The following is a 20,437-nucleotide window of genomic DNA, read 5'->3' as shown; positions in this document are numbered from 1 at the left end:
CTCCATAACCACCTTCAGCAGCAATGTTTTCTCTTTTCCTTCTTCAGCAGAAAAAGAAAAGACAACTGTACTCCAACTCTAGGAGAAGGAGGATCTATTTTCTGTTGGTGTAAAATGAATGAACGGGGACGGGTGATCAGCTCGTGGAGTTTGTGTGCGTGTTTGCCACAGCATTCCCTGGTAAGTTAGCAGTGTCTCCACCTCACGTCGTTATTCCCACCAAACCTGGAATGAAGGTGGGAGAATAAAAGCGAACGAGGAGCAGGAGCGCTTGTGGAACAGCGGCACGAAATTCCAGGTAGAACGATCAGTGACTACTGCTGGAATGAGACCAGGATCGCCAAACCATAACAGGCGGCAACAGAACGTTGTGCTGTCTCACCAGCAACACAACTCTGGTAAGAAGACGCAAGTGCGCACTTTTGACACAGCAAGCAGGCACCACTGGGATTCGAACCCAGGATCTCCTGTTTACGAAACAGGCGCTTTTACCATCTAAGCCACGGCGCCACAGCGCGCGATTTGCGGTGTGTGCGCAGGTACAGTTGATTCATCACATGAACACAAGGACTCGTCAACGTGCCTTCCGTCTCAATCTTGCTCAGTGAGAATTGCAAAGAAGAGAGAGTTCACGACTCAACATTCTCCACGCAAACGGCACAGAAAAACGCAACCTGCTCTTCAATTCGATGTTCTCACCTCTTTAAACTGACAGGATAAAGAGGACGTGTCATCCTCCCTGGGCCCATTAAGGGCGTTATTACGCTCAGAGGGAACCTCACACCAAGGGGAAAAGTATCACTGAAATGAACTGACCAGGAGTGGTGTGTGAGTCAGTGTAAACAGTGAGCAGTAAAGGGTGACCCATTAGCACCAACTCTGAGCTTTGTACCACCAGCTCTACACTCACTTCCTGCCTCATGCCTCGCGGTCGGCATTGTCTTTCACTTTTATTACACTCCCTCGCTGCCGTTCTCAACCTATTTCCGGCCGATAGCAGGTGTCCGTTTAGGACCTGCCCCTTTTTGAAACGGATTCCTGGGAGATCGCCGTCACTCGATAGGGTAGGCTTTTGCCCGAAAGGTCGATTTCGCTGCTCCTTGGATGCCTGCCTGAACTGTTGTGCTCTTCCAGCGCCACTCATCCAGGGTAGGATTTACTGCCCATCCCTGATTACCCGGCAGATCGGGGGATCAGTTACTTTGCTGAACCCTTGAACTCCTCAGCACGGAGCTCCAGCCATGAGGCTGCTAGGGAGGGGGTTCCAGGACTTTGATCCAGCGCTAGTGAAGCTACAACGAGATCTTTACAACTCAGAAAGCTGAGATGATCGGAGGGGGATTCGCGGAGCTAGTTTACCGGTGTATCTGCTGCCTTTGTCCTTCTAGATGAATGCAAACAATCACTGGGCTGACTCTGGCAGGATCAGCGGGTGTATTCTGTGCCTAACTAGCAAATCGTTTTCAATCGGATAATTCACAATTAGAGAAATAAATCTTCATTACGAGACTGGGAGCTGTATCCAGGTCTGGACGATGCAAACTCGGATTCCTAAACAGGGACCCCGCCCAGTGACGCTGACAGGAAACCTTGCCAACTGACTTGTACACACGCTGGTGACTGTCCTTCCCTCCATAACCACCTTCAGCAGCAATGTTTTCTCTTTTCCTTCTTCAGCAGAAAAAGAAAAGACAACTGTACTCCAACTCTAGGAGAAGGAGGATCTATTTTCTGTTGGTGTAAAATGAATGAACGGGGACGGGTGATCAGCTCGTGGAGTGTGTGCGCGCGCGCGTTTGCCACAGCATTCCCTGGTAAGTTAGCAGTGTCTCCACCTCACGTCGTTATTCCCACCAAACCTGGAATGAAGGTGGGAGAATAAAAGCGAACGAGGAGCAGGAGCGCTTGTGGAACAGCGGCACGAAATTCCAGGTAGAACGATCAGTGACTACTGCTGGAATGAGACCAGGATCGCCAAACCATAACAGGCGGCAACAGAACGTTGTGCTGTCTCACCAGCAACACAACTCTGGTAAGAAGACGCAAGTGCGCACTTTTGACACAGCAAGCAGGCACCACTGGGATTCGAACCCAGGATCTCCTGTTTACGAAACAGGCGCTTTTACCATCTAAGCCACGGCGCCACAGCGCGCGACTTGCGGTGTGTGCGCAGGTACAGTTGATTCATCACATGAACACAAGGACTCGTCAACGTGCCTTCCGTCTCAATCTTGCTCAGTGAGAATTGCAAAGAAGAGAGAGTTCACGACTCAACATTCTCCACGCAAACGGCACAGAAAAACGCAACCTGCTCTTCAATTCGATGTTCTCACCTCTTTAAACTGACAGGATAAAGAGGACGTGTCATCCTCCCTGGGCCCATTAAGGGCGTTATTACGCTCAGAGGGAACCTCACACCAAGGGGAAAAGTGTCACTGAAATGAACTGACCAGGAGTGGTGTGTGAGTCAGTGTAAACAGTGAGCAGTAAAGGGTGACCCATTAGCACCAACTCTGAGCTTTGTACCACCAGCTCTACACTCACTTCCTGCCTCATGCCTCGCGGTCGGCATTGTCTTTCACTTTTATTACACTCCCTCGCTGCCGTTCTCAACCTATTTCCGGCCGATAGCAGGTGTCCGTTTAGGACCTGCCCCTTTTTGAAACGGATTCCTGGGAGATCGCCGTCACTCGATAGGGTAGGCTTTTGCCCGAAACGTCGATTTCGCTGCTCCTTGGATGCCTGCCTGAACTGTTGTGCTCTTCCAGCGCCACTCATCCAGGGTAGGATTTACTGCCCATCCCTGATTACCCGGCAGATCGGGGGATCAGTTACTTTGCTGAACCCTTGAACTCCTCAGCACGGAGCTCCAGCCATGAGGCTGCTAGGGAGGGGGTTCCAGGACTTTGATCCAGCGCTAGTGAAGCTACAACGAGATCTTTACAACTCAGAAAGCTGAGATGATCGGAGGGGGATTCGCGGAGCTAGTTTACCGGTGTATCTGCTGCCTTTGTCCTTCTAGATGAATGCAAACAATCACTGGGCTGACTCTGGCAGGATCAGCGGGTGTATTCTGTGCCTAACTAGCAAATCGTTTTCAATCGGATAATTCACAATTAGAGAAATAAATCTTCATTACGAGACTGGGAGCTGTATCCAGGTCTGGACGATGCAAACTCGGATTCCTAAACAGGGACCCCGCCCAGTGACGCTGACAGGAAACCTTGCCAACTGACTTGTACACACGCTGGTGACTGTCCTTCCCTCCATAACCACCTTCAGCAGCAATGTTTTCTCTTTTCCTTCTTCAGCAGAAAAAGAAAAGACAACTGTACTCCAACTCTAGGAGAAGGAGGATCTATTTTCTGTTGGTGTAAAATGAATGAACGGGGACGGGTGATCAGCTCGTGGAGTGTGTGTGCGTGTTTGCCACAGCATTCCCTGGTAAGTTAGCAGTGTCTCCACCTCACGTCGTTATTCCCACCAAACCTGGAATGAAGGTGGGAGAATAAAAGCGAACGAGGAGCAGGAGCGCTTGTGGAACAGCGGCACGAAATTCCAGGTAGAACGATCAGTGACTACTGCTGGAATGAGACCAGGATCGCCAAACCATAACAGGCGGCAACAGAACGTTGTGCTGTCTCACCAGCAACACAACTCTGGTAAGAAGACGCAAGTGCGCACTTTTGACACAGCAAGCAGGCACCACTGGGATTCGAACCCAGGATCTCCTGTTTACGAAACAGGCGCTTTTACCATCTAAGCCACGGCGCCACAGCGCGCGACTTGCGGTGTGTGCGCAGGTACAGTTGATTCATCACATGAACACAAGGACTCGTCAACGTGCCTTCCGTCTCAATCTTGCTCAGTGAGAATTGCAAAGAAGAGAGAGTTCACGACTCAACATTCTCCACGCAAACGGCACAGAAAAACGCAACCTGCTCTTCAATTCGATGTTCTCACCTCTTTAAACTGACAGGATAAAGAGGACGTGTCATCCTCCCTGGGCCCATTAAGGGCGTTATTACGCTCAGAGGGAACCTCACACCAAGGGGAAAAGTGTCACTGAAATGAACTGACCAGGAGTGGTGTGTGAGTCAGTGTAAACAGTGAGCAGTAAAGGGTGACCCATTAGCACCAACTCTGAGCTTTGTACCACCAGCTCTACACTCACTTCCTGCCTCATGCCTCGCGGTCGGCATTGTCTTTCACTTTTATTACACTCCCTCGCTGCCGTTCTCAACCTATTTCCGGCCGATAGCAGGTGTCCGTTTAGGACCTGCCCCTTTTTGAAACGGATTCCTGGGAGATCGCCGTCACTCGATAGGGTAGGCTTTTGCCCGAAACGTCGATTTCGCTGCTCCTTGGATGCCTGCCTGAACTGTTGTGCTCTTCCAGCGCCACTCATCCAGGGTAGGATTTACTGCCCATCCCTGATTACCCGGCAGATCGGGGGATCAGTTACTTTGCTGAACCCTTGAACTCCTCAGCACGGAGCTCCAGCCATGAGGCTGCTAGGGAGGGGGTTCCAGGACTTTGATCCAGCGCTAGTGAAGCTACAACGAGATCTTTACAACTCAGAAAGCTGAGATGATCGGAGGGGGATTCGCGGAGCTAGTTTACCGGTGTATCTGCTGCCTTTGTCCTTCTAGATGAATGCAAACAATCACTGGGCTGACTCTGGCAGGATCAGCGGGTGTATTCTGTGCCTAACTAGCAAATCGTTTTCAATCGGATAATTCACAATTAGAGAAATAAATCTTCATTACGAGACTGGGAGCTGTATCCAGGTCTGGACGATGCAAACTCGGATTCCTAAACAGGGACCCCGCCCAGTGACGCTGACAGGAAACCTTGCCAACTGACTTGTACACACGCTGGTGACTGTCCTTCCCTCCATAACCACCTTCAGCAGCAATGTTTTCTCTTTTCCTTCTTCAGCAGAAAAAGAAAAGACAACTGTACTCCAACTCTAGGAGAAGGAGGATCTATTTTCTGTTGGTGTAAAATGAATGAACGGGGACGGGTGATCAGCTCGTGGAGTTTGTGTGCGTGTTTGCCACAGCATTCCCTGGTAAGTTAGCAGTGTCTCCACCTCACGTCGTTATTCCCACCAAACCTGGAATGAAGGTGGGAGAATAAAAGCGAACGAGGAGCAGGAGCGCTTGTGGAACAGCGGCACGAAATTCCAGGTAGAACGATCAGTGACTACTGCTGGAATGAGACCAGGATCGCCAAACCATAACAGGCGGCAACAGAACGTTGTGCTGTCTCACCAGCAACACAACTCTGGTAAGAAGACGCAAGTGCGCACTTTTGACACAGCAAGCAGGCACCACTGGGATTCGAACCCAGGATCTCCTGTTAACGAAACAGGCGCTTTTACCATCTAAGCCACGGCGCCACAGCGCGCGACTTGCGGTGTGTGCGCAGGTACAGTTGATTCATCACATGAACACAAGGACTCGTCAACGTGCCTTCCGTCTCAATCTTGCTCAGTGAGAATTGCAAAGAAGAGAGAGTTCACGACTCAACATTCTCCACGCAAACGGCACAGAAAAACGCAACCTGCTCTTCAATTCGATGTTCTCACCTCTTTAAACTGACAGGATAAAGAGGACGTGTCATCCTCCCTGGGCCCATTAAGGGCGTTATTACGCTCAGAGGGAACCTCACACCAAGGGGAAAAGTGTCACTGAAATGAACTGACCAGGAGTGGTGTGTGAGTCAGTGTAAACAGTGAGCAGTAAAGGGTGACCCATTAGCACCAACTCTGAGCTTTGTACCACCAGCTCTACACTCACTTCCTGCCTCATGCCTCGCGGTCGGCATTGTCTTTCACTTTTATTACACTCCCTCGCTGCCGTTCTCAACCTATTTCCGGCCGATAGCAGGTGTCCGTTTAGGACCTGCCCCTTTTTGAAACGGATTCCTGGGAGATCGCCGTCACTCGATTGGGTAGGCTTTTGCCCGAAACGTCGATTTCGCTGCTCCTTGGATGCCTGCCTGAACTGTTGTGCTCTTCCAGCGCCACTCATCCAGGGTAGGATTTACTGCCCATCCCTGATTACCCGGCAGATCGGGGGATCAGTTACTTTGCTGAACCCTTGAACTCCTCAGCACGGAGCTCCAGCCATGAGGCTGCTAGGGAGGGGGTTCCAGGACTTTGATCCAGCGCTAGTGAAGCTACAACGAGATCTTTACAACTCAGAAAGCTGAGATGATCGGAGGGGGATTCGCGGAGCTAGTTTACCGGTGTATCTGCTGCCTTTGTCCTTCTAGATGAATGCAAACAATCACTGGGCTGACTCTGGCAGGATCAGCGGGTGTATTCTGTGCCTAACTAGCAAATCGTTTTCAATCGGATAATTCACAATTAGAGAAATAAATCTTCATTACGAGACTGGGAGCTGTATCCAGGTCTGGACGATGCAAACTCGGATTCCTAAACAGGGACCCCGCCCAGTGACGCTGACAGGAAACCTTGCCAACTGACTTGTACACACGCTGGTGACTGTCCTTCCCTCCATAACCACCTTCAGCAGCAATGTTTTCTCTTTTCCTTCTTCAGCAGAAAAAGAAAAGACAACTGTACTCCAACTCTAGGAGAAGGAGGATCTATTTTCTGTTGGTGTAAAATGAATGAACGGGGACGGGTGATCAGCTCGTGGAGTTTGTGTGCGTGTTTGCCACAGCATTCCCTGGTAAGTTAGCAGTGTCTCCACCTCACGTCGTTATTCCCACCAAACCTGGAATGAAGGTGGGAGAATAAAAGCGAACGAGGAGCAGGAGCGCTTGTGGAACAGCGGCACGAAATTCCAGGTAGAACGATCAGTGACTACTGCTGGAATGAGACCAGGATCGCCAAACCATAACAGGCTGCAACAGAACGTTGTGCTGTCTCACCAGCAACACAACTCTGGTAAGAAGACGCAAGTGCGCACTTTTGACACAGCAAGCAGGCACCACTGGGATTCGAACCCAGGATCTCCTGTTTACGAAACAGGCGCTTTTACCATCTAAGCCACGGCGCCACAGCGCGCGACTTGCGGTGTGTGCGCAGGTACAGTTGATTCATCACATGAACACAAGGACTCGTCAACGTGCCTTCCGTCTCAATCTTGCTCAGTGAGAATTGCAAAGAAGAGAGAGTTCACGACTCAACATTCTCCACGCAAACGGCACAGAAAAACGCAACCTGCTCTTCAATTCGATGTTCTCACCTCTTTAAACTGACAGGATAAAGAGGACGTGTCATCCTCCCTGGGCCCATTAAGGGCGTTATTACGCTCAGAGGGAACCTCACACCAAGGGGAAAAGTGTCACTGAAATGAACTGACCAGGAGTGGTGTGTGAGTCAGTGTAAACAGTGAGCAGTAAAGGGTGACCCATTAGCACCAACTCTGAGCTTTGTACCACCAGCTCTACACTCACTTCCTGCCTCATGCCTCGCGGTCGGCATTGTCTTTCACTTTTATTACACTCCCTCGCTGCCGTTCTCAACCTATTTCCGGCCGATAGCAGGTGTCCGTTTAGGACCTGCCCCTTTTTGAAACGGATTCCTGGGAGATCGCCGTCACTCGATAGGGTAGGCTTTTGCCCGAAACGTCGATTTCGCTGCTCCTTGGATGCCTGCCTGAACTGTTGTGCTCTTCCAGCGCCACTCATCCAGGGTAGGATTTACTGCCCATCCCTGATTACCCGGCAGATCGGGGGATCAGTTACTTTGCTGAACCCTTGAACTCCTCAGCACGGAGCTCCAGCCATGAGGCTGCTAGGGAGGGGGTTCCAGGACTTTGATCCAGCGCTAGTGAAGCTACAACGAGATCTTTACAACTCAGAAAGCTGAGATGATCGGAGGGGGATTCGCGGAGCTAGTTTACCGGTGTATCTGCTGCCTTTGTCCTTCTAGATGAATGCAAACAATCACTGGGCTGACTCTGGCAGGATCAGCGGGTGTATTCTGTGCCTAACTAGCAAATCGTTTTCAATCGGATAATTCACAATTAGAGAAATAAATCTTCATTACGAGACTGGGAGCTGTATCCAGGTCTGGACGATGCAAACTCGGATTCCTAAACAGGGACCCCGCCCAGTGACGCTGACAGGAAACCTTGCCAACTGACTTGTACACACGCTGGTGACTGTCCTTCCCTCCATAACCACCTTCAGCAGCAATGTTTTCTCTTTTCCTTCTTCAGCAGAAAAAGAAAAGACAACTGTACTCCAACTCTAGGAGAAGGAGGATCTATTTTCTGTTGGTGTAAAATGAATGAACGGGGACGGGTGATCAGCTCGTGGAGTTTGTGTGCGTGTTTGCCACAGCATTCCCTGGTAAGTTAGCAGTGTCTCCACCTCACGTCGTTATTCCCACCAAACCTGGAATGAAGGTGGGAGAATAAAAGCGAACGAGGAGCAGGAGCGCTTGTGGAACAGCGGCACGAAATTCCAGGTAGAACGATCAGTGACTACTGCTGGAATGAGACCAGGATCGCCAAACCATAACAGGCTGCAACAGAACGTTGTGCTGTCTCACCAGCAACACAACTCTGGTAAGAAGACGCAAGTGCGCACTTTTGACACAGCAAGCAGGCACCACTGGGATTCGAACCCAGGATCTCCTGTTTACGAAACAGGCGCTTTTACCATCTAAGCCACGGCGCCACAGCGCGCGACTTGCGGTGTGTGCGCAGGTACAGTTGATTCATCACATGAACACAAGGACTCGTCAACGTGCCTTCCGTCTCAATCTTGCTCAGTGAGAATTGCAAAGAAGAGAGAGTTCACGACTCAACATTCTCCACGCAAACGGCACAGAAAAACGCAACCTGCTCTTCAATTCGATGTTCTCACCTCTTTAAACTGACAGGATAAAGAGGACGTGTCATCCTCCCTGGGCCCATTAAGGGCGTTATTACGCTCAGAGGGAACCTCACACCAAGGGGAAAAGTGTCACTGAAATGAACTGACCAGGAGTGGTGTGTGAGTCAGTGTAAACAGTGAGCAGTAAAGGGTGACCCATTAGCACCAACTCTGAGCTTTGTACCACCAGCTCTACACTCACTTCCTGCCTCATGCCTCGCGGTCGGCATTGTCTTTCACTTTTATTACACTCCCTCGCTGCCGTTCTCAACCTATTTCCGGCCGATAGCAGGTGTCCGTTTAGGACCTGCCCCTTTTTGAAACGGATTCCTGGGAGATCGCCGTCACTCGATAGGGTAGGCTTTTGCCCGAAACGTCGATTTCGCTGCTCCTTGGATGCCTGCCTGAACTGTTGTGCTCTTCCAGCGCCACTCATCCAGGGTAGGATTTACTGCCCATCCCTGATTACCCGGCAGATCGGGGGATCAGTTACTTTGCTGAACCCTTGAACTCCTCAGCACGGAGCTCCAGCCATGAGGCTGCTAGGGAGGGGGTTCCAGGACTTTGATCCAGCGCTAGTGAAGCTACAACGAGATCTTTACAACTCAGAAAGCTGAGATGATCGGAGGGGGATTCGCGGAGCTAGTTTACCGGTGTATCTGCTGCCTTTGTCCTTCTAGATGAATGCAAACAATCACTGGGCTGACTCTGGCAGGATCAGCGGGTGTATTCTGTGCCTAACTAGCAAATCGTTTTCAATCGGATAATTCACAATTAGAGAAATAAATCTTCATTACGAGACTGGGAGCTGTATCCAGGTCTGGACGATGCAAACTCGGATTCCTAAACAGGGACCCCGCCCAGTGACGCTGACAGGAAACCTTGCCAACTGACTTGTACACACGCTGGTGACTGTCCTTCCCTCCATAACCACCTTCAGCAGCAATGTTTTCTCTTTTCCTTCTTCAGCAGAAAAAGAAAAGACAACTGTACTCCAACTCTAGGAGAAGGAGGATCTATTTTCTGTTGGTGTAAAATGAATGAACGGGGACGGGTGATCAGCTCGTGGAGTGTGTGTGCGTGTTTGCCACAGCATTCCCTGGTAAGTTAGCAGTGTCTCCACCTCACGTCGTTATTCCCACCAAACCTGGAATGAAGGTGGGAGAATAAAAGCGAACGAGGAGCAGGAGCGCTTGTGGAACAGCGGCACGAAATTCCAGGTAGAACGATCAGTGACTACTGCTGGAATGAGACCAGGATCGCCAAACCATAACAGGCGGCAACAGAACGTTGTGCTGTCTCACCAGCAACACAACTCTGGTAAGAAGACGCAAGTGCGCACTTTTGACACAGCAAGCAGGCACCACTGGGATTCGAACCCAGGATCTCCTGTTTACGAAACAGGCGCTTTTACCATCTAAGCCACGGCGCCACAGCGCGCGACTTGCGGTGTGTGCGCAGGTACAGTTGATTCATCACATGAACACAAGGACTCGTCAACGTGCCTTCCGTCTCAATCTTGCTCAGTGAGAATTGCAAAGAAGAGAGAGTTCACGACTCAACATTCTCCACGCAAACGGCACAGAAAAACGCAACCTGCTCTTCAATTCGATGTTCTCACCTCTTTAAACTGACAGGATAAAGAGGACGTGTCATCCTCCCTGGGCCCATTAAGGGCGTTATTACGCTCAGAGGGAACCTCACACCAAGGGGAAAAGTGTCACTGAAATGAACTGACCAGGAGTGGTGTGTGAGTCAGTGTAAACAGTGAGCAGTAAAGGGTGACCCATTAGCACCAACTCTGAGCTTTGTACCACCAGCTCTACACTCACTTCCTGCCTCATGCCTCGCGGTCGGCATTGTCTTTCACTTTTATTACACTCCCTCGCTGCCGTTCTCAACCTATTTCCGGCCGATAGCAGGTGTCCGTTTAGGACCTGCCCCTTTTTGAAACGGATTCCTGGGAGATCGCCGTCACTCGATAGGGTAGGCTTTTGCCCGAAACGTCGATTTCGCTGCTCCTTGGATGCCTGCCTGAACTGTTGTGCTCTTCCAGCGCCACTCATCCAGGGTAGGATTTACTGCCCATCCCTGATTACCCGGCAGATCGGGGGATCAGTTACTTTGCTGAACCCTTGAACTCCTCAGCACGGAGCTCCAGCCATGAGGCTGCTAGGGAGGGGGTTCCAGGACTTTGATCCAGCGCTAGTGAAGCTACAACGAGATCTTTACAACTCAGAAAGCTGAGATGATCGGAGGGGGATTCGCGGAGCTAGTTTACCGGTGTATCTGCTGCCTTTGTCCTTCTAGATGAATGCAACCAATCACTGGGCTGACTCTGGCAGGATCAGCGGGTGTATTCTGTGCGTAACTAGGAAATCGTTTTCAATCGGATAATTCACAATTAGAGAAATAAATCTTCATTACGAGACTGGGAGCTGTATCCAGGTCTGGACGATGCAAACTCGGATTCCTAAACAGGGACCCCGCCCAGTGACGCTGACAGGAAACCTTGCCAACTGACTTGTACACACGCTGGTGACTGTCCTTCCCTCCATAACCACCTTCAGCAGCAATGTTTTCTCTTTTCCTTCTTCAGCAGAAAAAGAAAAGACAACTGTACTCCAACTCTAGGAGAAGGAGGATCTATTTTCTGTTGGTGTAAAATGAATGAACGGGGACGGGTGATCAGCTCGTGGAGTTTGTGTGCGTGTTTGCCACAGCATTCCCTGGTAAGTTAGCAGTGTCTCCACCTCACGTCGTTATTCCCACCAAACCTGGAATGAAGGTGGGAGAATAAAAGCGAACGAGGAGCAGGAGCGCTTGTGGAACAGCGGCACGAAATTCCAGGTAGAACGATCAGTGACTACTGCTGGAATGAGACCAGGATCGCCAAACCATAACAGGCGGCAACAGAACGTTGTGCTGTCTCACCAGCAACACAACTCTGGTAAGAAGACGCAAGTGCGCACTTTTGACACAGCAAGCAGGCACCACTGGGATTCGAACCCAGGATCTCCTGTTTACGAAACAGGCGCTTTTACCATCTAAGCCACGGCGCCACAGCGCGCGACTTGCGGTGTGTGCGCAGGTACAGTTGATTCATCACATGAACACAAGGACTCGTCAACGTGCCTTCCGTCTCAATCTTGCTCAGTGAGAATTGCAAAGAAGAGAGAGTTCACGACTCAACATTCTCCACGCAAACGGCACAGAAAAACGCAACCTGCTCTTCAATTCGATGTTCTCACCTCTTTAAACTGACAGGATAAAGAGGACGTGTCATCCTCCCTGGGCCCATTAAGGGCGTTATTACGCTCAGAGGGAACCTCACACCAAGGGGAAAAGTGTCACTGAAATGAACTGACCAGGAGTGGTGTGTGAGTCAGTGTAAACAGTGAGCAGTAAAGGGTGACCCATTAGCACCAACTCTGAGCTTTGTACCACCAGCTCTACACTCACTTCCTGCCTCATGCCTCGCGGTCGGCATTGTCTTTCACTTTTATTACACTCCCTCGCTGCCGTTCTCAACCTATTTCCGGCCGATAGCAGGTGTCCGTTTAGGACCTGCCCCTTTTTGAAACGGATTCCTGGGAGATCGCCGTCACTCGATAGGGTAGGCTTTTGCCCGAAACGTCGATTTCGCTGCTCCTTGGATGCCTGCCTGAACTGTTGTGCTCTTCCAGCGCCACTCATCCAGGGTAGGATTTACTGCCCATCCCTGATTACCCGGCAGATCGGGGGATCAGTTACTTTGCTGAACCCTTGAACTCCTCAGCACGGAGCTCCAGCCATGAGGCTGCTAGGGAGGGGGTTCCAGGACTTTGATCCAGCGCTAGTGAAGCTACAACGAGATCTTTACAACTCAGAAAGCTGAGATGATCGGAGGGGGATTCGCGGAGCTAGTTTACCGGTGTATCTGCTGCCTTTGTCCTTCTAGATGAATGCAACCAATCACTGGGCTGACTCTGGCAGGATCAGCGGGTGTATTCTGTGCGTAACTAGGAAATCGTTTTCAATCGGATAATTCACAATTAGAGAAATAAATCTTCATTACGAGACTGGGAGCTGTATCCAGGTCTGGACGATGCAAACTCGGATTCCTAAACAGGGACCCCGCCCAGTGACGCTGACAGGAAACCTTGCCAACTGACTTGTACACACGCTGGTGACTGTCCTTCCCTCCATAACCACCTTCAGCAGCAATGTTTTCTCTTTTCCTTCTTCAGCAGAAAAAGAAAAGACAACTGTACTCCAACTCTAGGAGAAGGAGGATCTATTTTCTGTTGGTGTAAAATGAATGAACGGGGACGGGTGATCAGCTCGTGGAGTTTGTGTGCGTGTTTGCCACAGCATTCCCTGGTAAGTTAGCAGTGTCTCCACCTCACGTCGTTATTCCCACCAAACCTGGAATGAAGGTGGGAGAATAAAAGCGAACGAGGAGCAGGAGCGCTTGTGGAACAGCGGCACGAAATTCCAGGTAGAACGATCAGTGACTACTGCTGGAATGAGACCAGGATCGCCAAACCATAACAGGCGGCAACAGAACGTTGTGCTGTCTCACCAGCAACACAACTCTGGTAAGAAGACGCAAGTGCGCACTTTTGACACAGCAAGCAGGCACCACTGGGATTCGAACCCAGGATCTCCTGTTAACGAAACAGGCGCTTTTACCATCTAAGCCACGGCGCCACAGCGCGCGATTTGCGGTGTGTGCGCAGGTACAGTTGATTCATCACATGAACACAAGGACTCGTCAACGTGCCTTCCGTCTCAATCTTGCTCAGTGAGAATTGCAAAGAAGAGAGAGTTCACGACTCAACATTCTCCACGCAAACGGCACAGAAAAACGCAACCTGCTCTTCAATTCGATGTTCTCACCTCTTTAAACTGACAGGATAAAGAGGACGTGTCATCCTCCCTGGGCCCATTAAGGGCGTTATTACGCTCAGAGGGAACCTCACACCAAGGGGAAAAGTATCACTGAAATGAACTGACCAGGAGTGGTGTGTGAGTCAGTGTAAACAGTGAGCAGTAAAGGGTGACCCATTAGCACCAACTCTGAGCTTTGTACCACCAGCTCTACACTCACTTCCTGCCTCATGCCTCGCGGTCGGCATTGTCTTTCACTTTTATTACACTCCCTCGCTGCCGTTCTCAACCTATTTCCGGCCGATAGCAGGTGTCCGTTTAGGACCTGCCCCTTTTTGAAACGGATTCCTGGGAGATCGCCGTCACTCGATAGGGTAGGCTTTTGCCCGAAACGTCGATTTCGCTGCTCCTTGGATGCCTGCCTGAACTGTTGTGCTCTTCCAGCGCCACTCATCCAGGGTAGGATTTACTGCCCATCCCTGATTACCCGGCAGATCGGGGGATCAGTTACTTTGCTGAACCCTTGAACTCCTCAGCACGGAGCTCCAGCCATGAGGCTGCTAGGGAGGGGGTTCCAGGACTTTGATCCAGCGCTAGTGAAGCTACAACGAGATCTTTACAACTCAGAAAGCTGAGATGATCGGAGGGGGATTCGCGGAGCTAGTTTACCGGTGTATCTGCTGCCTTTGTCCTTCTAGATGAATGCAACCAATCACTGGGCTGACTCTGGCAGGATCAGCGGGTGTATTCTGTGCGTAACTAGGAAATCGTTTTCAATCGGATAATTCACAATTAGAGAAATAAATCTTCATTACGAGACTGGGAGCTGTATCCAGGTCTGGACGATGCAAACTCGGATTCCTAAACAGGGACCCCGCCCAGTGACGCTGACAGGAAACCTTGCCAACTGACTTGTACACACGCTGGTGACTGTCCTTCCCTCCATAACCACCTTCAGCAGCAATGTTTTCTCTTTTCCTTCTTCAGCAGAAAAAGAAAAGACAACTGTACTCCAACTCTAGGAGAAGGAGGATCTATTTTCTGTTGGTGTAAAATGAATGAACGGGGACGGGTGATCAGCTCGTGGAGTTTGTGTGCGTGTTTGCCACAGCATTCCCTGGTAAGTTAGCAGTGTCTCCACCTCACGTCGTTATTCCCACCAAACCTGGAATGAAGGTGGGAGAATAAAAGCGAACGAGGAGCAGGAGCGCTTGTGGAACAGCGGCACGAAATTCCAGGTAGAACGATCAGTGACTACTGCTGGAATGAGACCAGGATCGCCAAACCATAACAGGCGGCAACAGAACGTTGTGCTGTCTCACCAGCAACACAACTCTGGTAAGAAGACGCAAGTGCGCACTTTTGACACAGCAAGCAGGCACCACTGGGATTCGAACCCAGGATCTCCTGTTTACGAAACAGGCGCTTTTACCATCTAAGCCACGGCGCCACAGCGCGCGACTTGCGGTGTGTGCGCAGGTACAGTTGATTCATCACATGAACACAAGGACTCGTCAACGTGCCTTCCGTCTCAATCTTGCTCAGTGAGAATTGCAAAGAAGAGAGAGTTCACGACTCAACATTCTCCACGCAAACGGCACAGAAAAACGCAACCTGCTCTTCAATTCGATGTTCTCACCTCTTTAAACTGACAGGATAAAGAGGACGTGTCATCCTCCCTGGGCCCATTAAGGGCGTTATTACGCTCAGAGGGAACCTCACACCAAGGGGAAAAGTGTCACTGAAATGAACTGACCAGGAGTGGTGTGTGAGTCAGTGTAAACAGTGAGCAGTAAAGGGTGACCCATTAGCACCAACTCTGAGCTTTGTACCACCAGCTCTACACTCACTTCCTGCCTCATGCCTCGCGGTCGGCATTGTCTTTCACTTTTATTACACTCCCTCGCTGCCGTTCTCAACCTATTTCCGGCCGATAGCAGGTGTCCGTTTAGGACCTGCCCCTTTTTGAAACGGATTCCTGGGAGATCGCCGTCACTCGATAGGGTAGGCTTTTGCCCGAAACGTCGATTTCGCTGCTCCTTGGATGCCTGCCTGAACTGTTGTGCTCTTCCAGCGCCACTCATCCAGGGTAGGATTTACTGCCCATCCCTGATTACCCGGCAGATCGGGGGATCAGTTACTTTGCTGAACCCTTGAACTCCTCAGCACGGAGCTCCAGCCATGAGGCTGCTAGGGAGGGGGTTCCAGGACTTTGATCCAGCGCTAGTGAAGCTACAACGAGATCTTTACAACTCAGAAAGCTGAGATGATCGGAGGGGGATTCGCGGAGCTAGTTTACCGGTGTATCTGCTGCCTTTGTCCTTCTAGATGAATGCAACCAATCACTGGGCTGACTCTGGCAGGATCAGCGGGTGTATTCTGTGCGTAACTAGGAAATCGTTTTCAATCGGATAATTCACAATTAGAGAAATAAATCTTCATTACGAGACTGGGAGCTGTATCCAGGTCTGGACGATGCAAACTCGGATTCCTAAACAGGGACCCCGCCCAGTGACGCTGACAGGAAACCTTGCCAACTGACTTGTACACACGCTGGTGACTGTCCTTCCCTCCATAACCACCTTCAGCAGCAATGTTTTCTCTTTTCCTTCTTCAGCAGAAAAAGAAAAGACAACTGTACTCCAACTCTAGGAGAAGGAGGATCTATTTTCTGTTGGTGTAAAATGAATGAACGGGGACGGGTGATCAGCTCGTGGAGTTTGTGTGCGTGTTTGCCACAGCATTCCCTGGTAAGTTAGCAGTGTCTCCACCTCACGTCGTTATTCCCACCAAACCTGGAATGAAGGTGGGAGAATAAAAGCGAACGAGGAGCAGGAGCGCTTGTGGAACAGCGGCACGAAATTCCAGGTAGAACGATCAGTGACTACTGCTGGAATGAGACCAGGATCGCCAAACCATAACAGGCGGCAACAGAACGTTGTGCTGTCTCACCAGCAACACAACTCTGGTAAGAAGACGCAAGTGCGCACTTTTGACACAGCAAGCAGGCACCACTGGGATTCGAACCCAGGATCTCCTGTTAACGAAACAGGCGCTTTTACCATCTAAGCCACGGCGCCACAGCGCGCGATTTGCGGTGTGTGCGCAGGTACAGTTGATTCATCACATGAACACAAGGACTCGTCAACGTGCCTTCCGTCTCAATCTTGCTCAGTGAGAATTGCAAAGAAGAGAGAGTTCACGACTCAACATTCTCCACGCAAACGGCACAGAAAAACGCAACCTGCTCTTCAATTCGATGTTCTCACCTCTTTAAACTGACAGGATAAAGAGGACGTGTCATCCTCCCTGGGCCCATTAAGGGCGTTATTACGCTCAGAGGGAACCTCACACCAAGGGGAAAAGTGTCACTGAAATGAACTGACCAGGAGTGGTGTGTGAGTCAGTGTAAACAGTGAGCAGTAAAGGGTGACCCATTAGCACCAACTCTGAGCTTTGTACCACCAGCTCTACACTCACTTCCTGCCTCATGCCTCGCGGTCGGCATTGTCTTTCACTTTTATTACACTCCCTCGCTGCCGTTCTCAACCTATTTCCGGCCGATAGCAGGTGTCCGTTTAGGACCTGCCCCTTTTTGAAACGGATTCCTGGGAGATCGCCGTCACTCGATAGGGTAGGCTTTTGCCCGAAACGTCGATTTCGCTGCTCCTTGGATGCCTGCCTGAACTGTTGTGCTCTTCCAGCGCCACTCATCCAGGGTAGGATTTACTGCCCATCCCTGATTACCCGGCAGATCGGGGGATCAGTTACTTTGCTGAACCCTTGAACTCCTCAGCACGGAGCTCCAGCCATGAGGCTGCTAGGGAGGGGGTTCCAGGACTTTGATCCAGCGCTAGTGAAGCTACAACGAGATCTTTACAACTCAGAAAGCTGAGATGATCGGAGGGGGATTCGCGGAGCTAGTTTACCGGTGTATCTGCTGCCTTTGTCCTTCTAGATGAATGCAACCAATCACTGGGCTGACTCTGGCAGGATCAGCGGGTGTATTCTGTGCGTAACTAGGAAATCGTTTTCAATCGGATAATTCACAATTAGAGAAATAAATCTTCATTACGAGACTGGGAGCTGTATCCAGGTCTGGACGATGCAAACTCGGATTCCTAAACAGGGACCCCGCCCAGTGACGCTGACAGGAAACCTTGCCAACTGACTTGTACACACGCTGGTGACTGTCCTTCCCTCCATAACCACCTTCAGCAGCAATGTTTTCTCTTTTCCTTCTTCAGCAGAAAAAGAAAAGACAACTGTACTCCAACTCTAGGAGAAGGAGGATCTATTTTCTGTTGGTGTAAAATGAATGAACGGGGACGGGTGATCAGCTCGTGGAGTTTGTGTGCGTGTTTGCCACAGCATTCCCTGGTAAGTTAGCAGTGTCTCCACCTCACGTCGTTATTCCCACCAAACCTGGAATGAAGGTGGGAGAATAAAAGCGAACGAGGAGCAGGAGCGCTTGTGGAACAGCGGCACGAAATTCCAGGTAGAACGATCAGTGACTACTGCTGGAATGAGACCAGGATCGCCAAACCATAACAGGCGGCAACAGAACGTTGTGCTGTCTCACCAGCAACACAACTCTGGTAAGAAGACGCAAGTGCGCACTTTTGACACAGCAAGCAGGCACCACTGGGATTCGAACCCAGGATCTCCTGTTAACGAAACAGGCGCTTTTACCATCTAAGCCACGGCGCCACAGCGCGCGATTTGCGGTGTGTGCGCAGGTACAGTTGATTCATCACATGAACACAAGGACTCGTCAACGTGCCTTCCGTCTCAATCTTGCTCAGTGAGAATTGCAAAGAAGAGAGAGTTCACGACTCAACATTCTCCACGCAAACGGCACAGAAAAACGCAACCTGCTCTTCAATTCGATGTTCTCACCTCTTTAAACTGACAGGATAAAGAGGACGTGTCATCCTCCCTGGGCCCATTAAGGGCGTTATTACGCTCAGAGGGAACCTCACACCAAGGGGAAAAGTATCACTGAAATGAACTGACCAGGAGTGGTGTGTGAGTCAGTGTAAACAGTGAGCAGTAAAGGGTGACCCATTAGCACCAACTCTGAGCTTTGTACCACCAGCTCTACACTCACTTCCTGCCTCATGCCTCGCGGTCGGCATTGTCTTTCACTTTTATTACACTCCCTCGCTGCCGTTCTCAACCTATTTCCGGCCGATAGCAGGTGTCCGTTTAGGACCTGCCCCTTTTTGAAACGGATTCCTGGGAGATCGCCGTCACTCGATAGGGTAGGCTTTTGCCCGAAACGTCGATTTCGCTGCTCCTTGGATGCCTGCCTGAACTGTTGTGCTCTTCCAGCGCCACTCATCCAGGGTAGGATTTACTGCCCATCCCTGATTACCCGGCAGATCGGGGGATCAGTTACTTTGCTGAACCCTTGAACTCCTCAGCACGGAGCTCCAGCCATGAGGCTGCTAGGGAGGGGGTTCCAGGACTTTGATCCAGCGCTAGTGAAGCTACAACGAGATCTTTACAACTCAGAAAGCTGAGATGATCGGAGGGGGATTCGCGGAGCTAGTTTACCGGTGTATCTGCTGCCTTTGTCCTTCTAGATGAATGCAAACAATCACTGGGCTGACTCTGGCAGGATCAGCGGGTGTATTCTGTGCCTAACTAGCAAATCGTTTTCAATCGGATAATTCACAATTAGAGAAATAAATCTTCATTACGAGACTGGGAGCTGTATCCAGGTCTGGACGATGCAAACTCGGATTCCTAAACAGGGACCCCGCCCAGTGACGCTGACAGGAAACCTTGCCAACTGACTTGTACACACGCTGGTGACTGTCCTTCCCTCCATAACCACCTTCAGCAGCAATGTTTTCTCTTTTCCTTCTTCAGCAGAAAAAGAAAAGACAACTGTACTCCAACTCTAGGAGAAGGAGGATCTATTTTCTGTTGGTGTAAAATGAATGAACGGGGACGGGTGATCAGCTCGTGGAGTGTGTGTGCGTGTTTGCCACAGCATTCCCTGGTAAGTTAGCAGTGTCTCCACCTCACGTCGTTATTCCCACCAAACCTGGAATGAAGGTGGGAGAATAAAAGCGAACGAGGAGCAGGAGCGCTTGTGGAACAGCGGCACGAAATTCCAGGTAGAACGATCAGTGACTACTGCTGGAATGAGACCAGGATCGCCAAACCATAACAGGCGGCAACAGAACGTTGTGCTGTCTCACCAGCAACACAACTCTGGTAAGAAGACGCAAGTGCGCACTTTTGACACAGCAAGCAGGCACCACTGGGATTCGAACCCAGGATCTCCTGTTTACGAAACAGGCGCTTTTACCATCTAAGCCACGGCGCCACAGCGCGCGACTTGCGGTGTGTGCGCAGGTACAGTTGATTCATCACATGAACACAAGGACTCGTCAACGTGCCTTCCGTCTCAATCTTGCTCAGTGAGAATTGCAAAGAAGAGAGAGTTCACGACTCAACATTCTCCACGCAAACGGCACAGAAAAACGCAACCTGCTCTTCAATTCGATGTTCTCACCTCTTTAAACTGACAGGATAAAGAGGACGTGTCATCCTCCCTGGGCCCATTAAGGGCGTTATTACGCTCAGAGGGAACCTCACACCAAGGGGAAAAGTGTCACTGAAATGAACTGACCAGGAGTGGTGTGTGAGTCAGTGTAAACAGTGAGCAGTAAAGGGTGACCCATTAGCA

General features: G+C 50.5%; 13 non-coding genes across 13 annotated transcripts; all 13 read right to left on the bottom strand.

The window, feature by feature from the left end:
- Positions 1–436: 436 nt before the first annotated feature.
- trnat-cgu (transfer RNA threonine (anticodon CGU)) lies at positions 437–510 on the bottom strand. Its single transcript has one exon. It is a non-coding gene; the product is annotated as a tRNA-Thr (tRNA).
- Positions 511–2,070: 1,560 nt separating this feature from the next.
- trnat-cgu (transfer RNA threonine (anticodon CGU)) lies at positions 2,071–2,144 on the bottom strand. The gene has a single exon. It is a non-coding gene; the product is annotated as a tRNA-Thr (tRNA).
- Positions 2,145–3,700: 1,556 nt separating this feature from the next.
- trnat-cgu (transfer RNA threonine (anticodon CGU)) lies at positions 3,701–3,774 on the bottom strand. The gene has a single exon. It is a non-coding gene; the product is annotated as a tRNA-Thr (tRNA).
- A 1,556-nt stretch (positions 3,775–5,330) lies between these two features.
- On the bottom strand, positions 5,331–5,404 carry trnat-cgu (transfer RNA threonine (anticodon CGU)). Its single transcript has one exon. It is a non-coding gene; the product is annotated as a tRNA-Thr (tRNA).
- Positions 5,405–6,960: 1,556 nt separating this feature from the next.
- Positions 6,961–7,034, bottom strand: trnat-cgu (transfer RNA threonine (anticodon CGU)). Its single transcript has one exon. It is a non-coding gene; the product is annotated as a tRNA-Thr (tRNA).
- A 1,556-nt stretch (positions 7,035–8,590) lies between these two features.
- On the bottom strand, positions 8,591–8,664 carry trnat-cgu (transfer RNA threonine (anticodon CGU)). The gene has a single exon. It is a non-coding gene; the product is annotated as a tRNA-Thr (tRNA).
- Positions 8,665–10,220: 1,556 nt separating this feature from the next.
- On the bottom strand, positions 10,221–10,294 carry trnat-cgu (transfer RNA threonine (anticodon CGU)). Its single transcript has one exon. It is a non-coding gene; the product is annotated as a tRNA-Thr (tRNA).
- Positions 10,295–11,850: 1,556 nt separating this feature from the next.
- Positions 11,851–11,924, bottom strand: trnat-cgu (transfer RNA threonine (anticodon CGU)). Its single transcript has one exon. It is a non-coding gene; the product is annotated as a tRNA-Thr (tRNA).
- Positions 11,925–13,480: 1,556 nt separating this feature from the next.
- trnat-cgu (transfer RNA threonine (anticodon CGU)) lies at positions 13,481–13,554 on the bottom strand. Its single transcript has one exon. It is a non-coding gene; the product is annotated as a tRNA-Thr (tRNA).
- A 1,556-nt stretch (positions 13,555–15,110) lies between these two features.
- Positions 15,111–15,184, bottom strand: trnat-cgu (transfer RNA threonine (anticodon CGU)). Its single transcript has one exon. It is a non-coding gene; the product is annotated as a tRNA-Thr (tRNA).
- A 1,556-nt stretch (positions 15,185–16,740) lies between these two features.
- trnat-cgu (transfer RNA threonine (anticodon CGU)) lies at positions 16,741–16,814 on the bottom strand. The gene has a single exon. It is a non-coding gene; the product is annotated as a tRNA-Thr (tRNA).
- A 1,556-nt stretch (positions 16,815–18,370) lies between these two features.
- trnat-cgu (transfer RNA threonine (anticodon CGU)) lies at positions 18,371–18,444 on the bottom strand. Its single transcript has one exon. It is a non-coding gene; the product is annotated as a tRNA-Thr (tRNA).
- Positions 18,445–20,000: 1,556 nt separating this feature from the next.
- trnat-cgu (transfer RNA threonine (anticodon CGU)) lies at positions 20,001–20,074 on the bottom strand. Its single transcript has one exon. It is a non-coding gene; the product is annotated as a tRNA-Thr (tRNA).
- Between the last annotated feature and the right edge of the window lie 363 nt (positions 20,075–20,437).

This window comes from Chiloscyllium punctatum, chromosome 45 (genome assembly GCF_047496795.1).
Source record: "Chiloscyllium punctatum isolate Juve2018m chromosome 45, sChiPun1.3, whole genome shotgun sequence".
NCBI lineage: Eukaryota > Metazoa > Chordata > Chondrichthyes > Orectolobiformes > Hemiscylliidae > Chiloscyllium > Chiloscyllium punctatum.
Note: the sequence above shows the minus strand (reverse complement) of the source record. Positions and strands in the feature narration are given on the sequence as shown.